Genomic DNA, 8,239 nt, shown 5'->3' on the forward strand with positions numbered 1-8,239 from the left:
CATGTTAGTTATCACTTTTTATTATGGGATAGTGAAATAATATACAACTGGGAGCTGATGTGGAATCATGTAAGTTGAAGGAATAAGCATGTGTGGAGTAACCTTGAGTGTATTTAGAGTAAAAGAACGGGCTGCAAGATGCCTGATAAAGCTAACATTGATGCAGCAATCAGAGTAAGAAGAGAACAAGGCTCCAGGAAGAATAGGGAAAGACAAACCAAGAAGACCAAATGCTAAAAAGGTCAAGCATGATAAAGTTTGCTAAATTTGGGCTGCGTAATAAGCTCATGTCGTATAGAAGGTTAAGAGTGTAGACTCTGAAACTAAAACACCTCGATTCACATCCGCCCATACCAAGTCAGATGATCTTAGACAAATTACTTAGCTCCTTAAGTCTTAACTTTCTCATCTGACAAACTGAGAAACTCTTAGTTCCATCCTCACAGGCTGTCATGAGGGTTAAATGAGAACATGTTTACTAGTGCCCTGCACAGCACTTGGCAGTGTGTGAGTGTTCAGGGCCCATCATCGTCATTGTTGTATTTAGGATGACAGCAGTGGCCCAAGCAAGTATAGTTTCTGAACTGTGGTATAGAGCAACCTGGGCCTCAGAGAGTAAAAGGGAGGACGTTACCTAACACTGATGAGAATGTGGAGCAACAGGCACATTCCTATGAGCATACTGGGATTATGAGATGGTGCACTGTGGGACAAAGAACTAGATTTGGCCTTTTGTATCTGGCTTCTGAAAATAGGCTGAGCAATTAAAGTGCTCTTTGTCTTTCTAAAATAGCCAGACAAGTAGGAGTTACACAGGCCCCACACCTGGTGAACTAATTTCCAGAAGGAGAGGAGGCATGATGCAGTTATGCATATTCATTGATTGGATCCATCATGACTATGCATTAAGGCCCCAGTCATGCATATTAATTGAGGTCCCAATGACTAGGGGTCCTGGGATCTTGGAACTCTCTCTTTGGGGCCTACCAGATCTTTGAAAACATCCATGCAGGGGAGACAGAATGGTACGTACGTCCCTGGAAACAATGGAAGCCTCATGCTAAGACTTCTCCCAGACCTTGCCTGAGCCCATTATAATAATAAATGAGTTAACTGTAAGTACAGCTTATAGTCTCTGTGAGCAGTTATAAAGAATTAACAAACGCACAGGGGCAATGACCCCGCAGGGGCTGGCAGGACAGAGTTCAATTTGTGTAGACCCAGCTATGGGTGACTGGGTGATAGAAAAAGGCTGCACAAGCAGTCGATGAAGGAAGATAAAGTCCATGTAGCTTGTGACCTAGTCCCAAGGGACAAGGGAGAAAACAGAGGGAGGGGTGGTCTGATGTGCAGGGAGCCTAGAGCCTGATCTTACCACAAACATGCCACTCCTTTCCAAGAGACTAAAGACTCTGATGGGGTGAGAGGACAGAGGAAGTACAGGTCAAAGGGCTTCGTAGCTCTCACGTCCCCAAGAGGTAATGACAAGAAGTTTCCTGAGGGGATCTAGGGTCAATAGTGTCCTTGAGGTCTGCAGAGACCCCCATCTACCCGGCTCTTGATCACCCACCTGGAATGGTGCTTAGGGAGAGGTTTTTCTTCACAGCCCATAGCTCCTGCCTGAGCTCCAGCTCATAGATCAGGTCCAGTTTGGGCACAGGACACCCTGTTCAAGGAGAAGGAAGAGGAAACAGGTATATTTGTGAGAAGGAATAAAACCTCTCGTCTAGTCAGGGACTTCAGGATGGGAATGAGACCTCCGAATGAGGCTGCTCCCATCCGAGCAAACAAAATGCTGACCTGTGACCTGGAAGCCCAGGATACAAACACCATCCTGGGGCCTCAACAACTGTGGACAGTAGCGTTGGCTGTTCAAGCAGCACCATTCCCTCTGACCTTTAGCCTATAGAATTCCAACACTGTTCAGACACAGTGACAGGACCCAGGGAAATGGCCCCTCCTTCCAGAAGGTGCTGTCTAATTAATCCATGTCAGTGGGTCTTAATCTGCCTGTACATCAAAACCAACTTCGGCTGTCTGGTTCCCATTCACAGAACAACTAAAACAATATCTGAAGGGTGAGGCTGGAACATGAGCAGATTTTTATACTCTACCAGGTGATTTTTGACCTCGGGGAGATGGAAAGCACTGGTCTTCTCAATTTGCAAACTGCATGCCCATCATTAGTTGTCTCAAGTGGGCAAGAGATGAAGGCCCCAGGAAATAAAGATGCCTCAAACTGAGATCATGTTGTTTACAAAAACAATGGGTGGCACTGATAGTGACTGCATCCTGGGGGCCCTGCCTGACTCATCCCTGTCAGAGACAACATCCTATCACCCATGGCCTTGTTAACTGGACTGTGGAAACATTAGACCCAACTGAGGTTGGTCGGTCAAATCCCTATCTGGAGTGTAAATAAAGACCTAACATTAAGGTCCTTCTGTGCTGGGCACGGAATGAAATGTCAAGGGAAGTATGACCACAAGTAGCCATTTCCTGCGTCAAGAAGGCCCTCCCAGTGGCCAGGTGCAGACAAAGAGAGAGAAACAATACAAACATAGAGAAAAGTAGACCCAAGGACTCTGAGAGCCTCATACAGTGAGGACTAAGGTGGCCAATTCCTGCTACAAATTTCCTAAGACAGAAAAAGCCAATGTGAAAAGACAGTGACAGAAACAGACCCACAGAGAGAAGACAAGAGACTCAGAAGCCAGGACACGATATTTGTACTTCCTCTCATTTTCTATATCCTTCCTTCATGGGATCTGGCTGGAAATCCGGCCTGGGATTCTGCAAGACATGTCCTTCCAACACATCCTGTGAGCCACTTCAGGGGGAGTGAGTTTCTTTCCCATTAATCCTTCAGTGGGGTACAAGGAGACCAACCAGGCCTGGGGAAAGATGGCAGAAGGGGTTCCCTTTCTGTGGGTTGCCTGCATGGTGAAGAGATGAGGCCTTACCCAGTGAAACAAAAAGCCTGCAGGTCTCCAGCATCACCTCCCGGTACAGGGTCCTCTGGGCCAGGTCCAGCTGACCCCACTCCTCCGGTGTGAAGGTCACAGCCACATCCTCAAAGGTCATAGACACCTGACAAGTCAGAGAGGTAGCAGTGATAGTCTTGAGCCTGATGGATGGGATGAGAGCCTGTCTATGTGTCAGTGATTAAGGTGTAGAGAGACTCAAGGCCCAAATCGCCCAGCAACTCCTGAGGGCCTACATCTGTGCTGGGATGCTACTTTTGAAAGAATACAACATTGTAGGAGAGAAAAGCTTCCTATATAGGGACTCATCAGAGAATAGGACAGTAAGCACTGTGAGAAGTCAGAGGATGAAGATGATCATGATAACAACAACAATGATAGCACTCACAGTAAAAGTGGTGGCAACTAAGCCTCACTGGTTTTCACTGCTTTGTTCATGGTGCTGCTGGGTGGGTTCAAACCGCCAGCCTTTAGGTTAGTAGATGAGCACAAACTGCTTGTACCACCCAGGAACTCCATACTTCTAGGAAAGGTCTCTCTAAACAGATAACATCTGAGCAGCAGCCAGAAGAATTCAAGGTGTGCCCTTGAAAAGATCTGAGGACAATGTGGGAGGCAGAGGGAACCGGAATGGCAAAGGCTGAAGTAGAAGAGAACCTAGTGCCCTCAGGCTGGTGGGGCTGGTGAGCAATGAACCAGGGAAAGTTGGAGATCATGTTGGGAGGAAGGGGTCAAGGTCAGAGGTGGTCGGCCAAAGCAGATAGGGTAGGAGGTTCATGATGGAGGGTTGTATTCATTATAAGTGTCATGGGTACCCTTGGAAGGTGTATCATTCATCTTTCCACCACTGACTAAGCAGGTGTCAGAGGCCCGACACTGTTCTAGGCCTTCCGATAGTAAGGAGCCAGTCAGAGCCACTTGCCGTGAATAAACAGCTGCAAAGAGAAATTCAGCGACTTTTTAGCCTTCCAGCCGGCCCAGGTATCCTCTCCGACCTAGCGAATAAACAGCAGTTCCAAAAAGCATCCTCCACTCACCTGCGCCGGGTCTCTCAGCTCCGCCGCCATCGTAGGACCCGGTGGCAGAGCAAGGCCTGGACAGGAGGTGGCGGGCCGCAGTGTTCAGCCGATCTCACTCCTCTCCTATCCTGAGCAGGGTGACCTCAGAGGACTCACACTCCGGGCCTCAGTCTCCCCCGTGTAAAAGGCGCTCAGGTCCGCTCCGCCTCGGGGATAGCGCGAGGCCCCGGCGGGCGCCCAGGAAACACCCCCGTTACAGAGAGGGGATAGGTTAGGCTTGTACAATGGGCGGAAGTGTGACCTGTCCTCCTCACTGTCCTTTCCTTCTCGGCCCCTGAAATAAGAGACGCGGCCCTACACTCATATGCCCACAGCCGAAGGAACCAAACCCTGCGGCCGCAGACAAATGACGTCCACCGCAAAAGCAGAAAGTCCTGCCCCCGCCGACATGGGCCACAGCAAACGCCACTATCCTAGACCGTCATTGGACCTGCGCCTGCCCCTGCCGCAAGATGCATGGCCTTGTGGGTAACGTAGTCGTTTCCCCACATCCAGCCTGTGATGTAACTCTTTTCCAAGTCTATTGACGGTGAGCATAAAAAACAAAAACAAACCCGTTGCCATCGAATGGATTCATTCCGACTCATAGCGACCCTATAGGACAGAGTAGAACTGCCTCAGAGTTTCCGAGGAGCGCCTGGTGGACTGAACTTCTGAACTTTTGGTTAGCAGCCCTGGCCCTTAACCACTACGCCACCAGGGTTTCCGGTGAGCCTAGTTGGGGAGAAAAATGGGTGAGTGTGAATCCGTCCTTGTAAGTACGTCGGAAACCCCGAGGCCAGGTTGGATATTTGCTGTTTGCAGGGACAAGCGCAGAGTCGCAGAGCCGGAACCTCGTCTCGTTTTGTGACTCTCCACTCGCTTTCACTTCTCTCAGGACCCTGTCATAAGGTATACGGATAAACGAGCAGCCAAAATACCCGATGAAAGTAGAAATCCAGAAGTCTGGCGCAGACCCGTTTTCTTCCCACAAGCTGCCCTCTACTGTGGCATTTGGCCAGGTGTCACAATTGGACGGTGCACGCACTATTGTTGACGGGGATTTGTCATCCTCTAGGCAAGGAGGCTGCAAGTGGGGGCAGCTTGGAGGGTAACCCAGGACTCTGATTTCAAGCGTGGTCAGTGTGAAATGTCTATAAGACCCAAAGTATCTGGATCACATAGGCAATCCCACATATGAACACGGGGAGAGGGTTCTGGCTTGGAAGTATAGTTTTGGGAGTTGTTAGCTTACACTCTTATTTCAAGTCATCATACTGAGTGAGATCATCAAAGAAATGAGTGTAGATGAAGAATGGAATTGACAAGAGGATCAACCCTGGACAACCCCAACATTAAGTGGCTGGGGAAAAGAAACCAACACTCATGTTAGTTCTACCAATCATCCCAGAGGTATATTATGGAAAGTCTTATAAATCACCATTGGATGTGAGGGATTTTATCTTTCTGACTGAATGGCCCAGAAGGTTTCAAGTCCTAGCTAGAGAAGGAAGGCTTGCAGCACCAGCTGCACAGAGAAATTAAAATGTAGGCCCATCAACAGAAAAGCCAGTTTCTGGCAAAGAACCTTAACATTTCTTCCTTTTTCCTTTCTGTCCTAATCTGAACCTAGATTCTCCCCCAAGCTATCCCATTGCTTCCACCTTGAAGGCTTTTCTCTGCAATCCAGTTATGTAAAGCTCCCACCCAATGCTAACCCTGGTGCCTTTTCCCATTCCTTCCTTCTTGCTCTGGGACTTGAAACTTTCAGCGCCATGATAAAGGTGATTTTCCTTGGGCTGAGACAGATATACATTGACAAATTTCCTGTTGCTCAGCAGACAACCAATTTCAGAGTCAATTCTTAAGCACCAGCTGACAGGAAAGAAAAGAGCACTCCTTTTCTGGAGACAGGTAGAGGGAGAGTCAGGGACCCTAAGGGTCCATCTTCCACTTCACTCTACCCTCTCTCTGTCCCCTTTCCCTCCACAAGGGCCCAGCCCAGGACAATAGCTTGCCACTCCCACAACTGCTCTTTTTCATCCCTTCTTGGTTGATATTTCCACTTTGCTTCCTCTTTCAGGTACAAAGCCAAAGACATTCACAGGGTTGAGATGCTGGGTAGTTTTGCTCCTCATTAGCTACTGACGTCCTATCCCCTGGTACCTATGAACCAGACCTTTTTTCAATACTGGGTCTTTGAAGATGTTACAAATGGAGAAATTCCAAAAATTTCCTGACAAAAGATATCACCAGGGAACTAAATCCATGGTGATAATTTTAATACCCACACATACTTGCATGTACACATCCTGGTTTACCTGTTAAGATTTCAGTCACTTTACTTTAAAAGCAAGTCTTCACACAAGATGAAAAACACAATTCCTCCTCTATGTTTTTTTATCATGACCCTTTAATTTAGCAATGTGTTTTATTTTGTTTTAGCTGTAATTCAACCCTAGAAAACTGTCAAGGTAGACTTAGAGAAGTTCCTCTATAGAGGATTTAAAAAAGCTGAGGAACCCCAGTGAGGGCAGAGGACTCACCTGGAAAAGTCACAAGTCCCACTATCATCCGCATGCCACAGAAGCAAAAAGAAAAAAATAAATTGGGATTAAACTAAAAAAAAATAAAAAAGAATGTTGGGCAATTGAAACTACATGAAGGAACGATTTTTGTTTTTTAAACCAAAGGGTTATACAGTCTGAAGTGATGCAATAAAATATGCCTATTTGTATGTGTATCGTTATCTCCTTAAATATACACTATTTCATTATTTAAGCTTTCATATTTCTCATAACGAATTATATACCTCAATAGTAGTAAATGTTGTAGAACAAAGAAAGCTTTCAAGAAATTGTTGCAGACCTGCCTTCAATGGCACTATCAGTGAGCTTACAATGAGGCTGAGGACCTTTTGGAGCCCTGGTAGCTCAGTGGTTAAGAGCTCAGCTGCTAACCAAAAAGTCAGTAGTTTGAATCCACCAGCCACAACTTGGAAACCCTATGGGGCACTTCTACTCTGTCCTATAGGGTTGCTATGAGTTGGAATCGAATCCATTTGATGGCAACGAGTTTGGTTTGTTTTTTTCTTTTTTTTTTGCAGACCTTTTACCTCACAAACAATACTCCTTTACCCTCAAATTAGAACTCAGTGACAAACGGTAATAAGCTTGGCAGGGAAGTCTGAAAAAAGCTGTGTTGCCTTTTCATTATCTTTTCTGTGTCTCCTCTGCCTTCTCATTATTTATTAAATATTCCTGAGATAGCAATGTAGAGTAAACTAACACAGATGTGGCTGAAGTTTTTCCTAAATGAACAGTGACCATTGCGTCTTTCTGGATGAATTCTCAGATGTAGAATCAGACACTAGGCAGGTCAATTTCTAATATTACTCTTAGATGTCAAGTAATGATCTGTGACAGAACACTTCTTCACAAGGATACTTGTGAGCTTTCCCTTTGGCATGAATGTCAGATGTTGAGTAAGATGCTTCCTCTGGCCAAATATTTTCCTCAGTAGTTATATTTAAAGAGTCTGTCCCCAATAGAAGTCCTTGGATGTAGACTGAGGTTTGCCCACTTGTGAAGGGTCTTCCCACATCTGTCACACTGACGTCGCTTCTCCTTAGGTGCTTAGAGAGGTATGACCTGCAGCTGAAGGACTTCCCACATTCACTGCACTAACAGAACTTCTTTCCAGTGTGAATGATGGTGTGTCAAATGAGGTTGGTGCTTTGGCTGTAAGCTTTCCCACACTCTATGCACTCACAGGGCTTCTCTCATGAATGGATGATGGAGTGTCGAATGAAGCCTGGCTGATCACGAAATGCTTTCCCACACTCCTTGCATGCAAAAGGTTTTTCTCCTGTATGGCTCTTCTTATGCAAGACAAAAGTGGAGCGGTGGGTAAAGGCCTTTCCACATTCACTGCACTCATAGGGCTTCTCCCCAGTGTGAATCCGCTGGTGCTGCGTAAGGTGTGCCCTTTGGTTGAAGGCCTTCCCACATTCACTACACTCATACGGCTTCTCCTCAGTGTGAATCCGCTGGTGCTGTACAAGGTGTGACCTGTTTTTGAAGGCCTTCCCACACTCACTACAATCATAGGGCTTCTCCCCAGTGTGAATCCGCTGGTGCTGTGCAAGGTGTGACCTAAGGCTGAAGGCCTTCCCGCACTTTGTGCACTCATAGGGCT

General features: G+C 46.7%; 1 protein-coding gene and 1 pseudogene across 2 annotated transcripts in view; one reads left to right on the top strand and one right to left on the bottom strand.

Annotated features, from left to right (window-relative positions):
• The window catches only part of LOC101350500 (zinc finger protein 772), a 287,781-nt gene that overhangs the window by 82,334 nt on the left and 197,208 nt on the right, over window positions 1-8,239 (top strand). The gene's annotated exons all lie outside the window — the stretch shown is intronic.
• LOC101356915 (zinc finger protein 721-like) overlaps window positions 1-8,239 on the bottom strand; it is a 55,025-nt pseudogene that overhangs the window by 5,396 nt on the left and 41,390 nt on the right. Inside the window, exon 6 of the transcript XR_002825698.1 lies at window positions 7,693-8,196. The product of XR_002825698.1 is annotated as a zinc finger protein 721-like (transcript). The remainder of the gene's footprint in view (window positions 1-7,692; window positions 8,197-8,239) is intronic.

Source organism: Trichechus manatus, unplaced genomic scaffold, assembly GCF_000243295.1.
Source record: "Trichechus manatus latirostris isolate Lorelei unplaced genomic scaffold, TriManLat1.0 scaffold00176, whole genome shotgun sequence".
Lineage (NCBI taxonomy): Eukaryota > Metazoa > Chordata > Mammalia > Sirenia > Trichechidae > Trichechus > Trichechus manatus.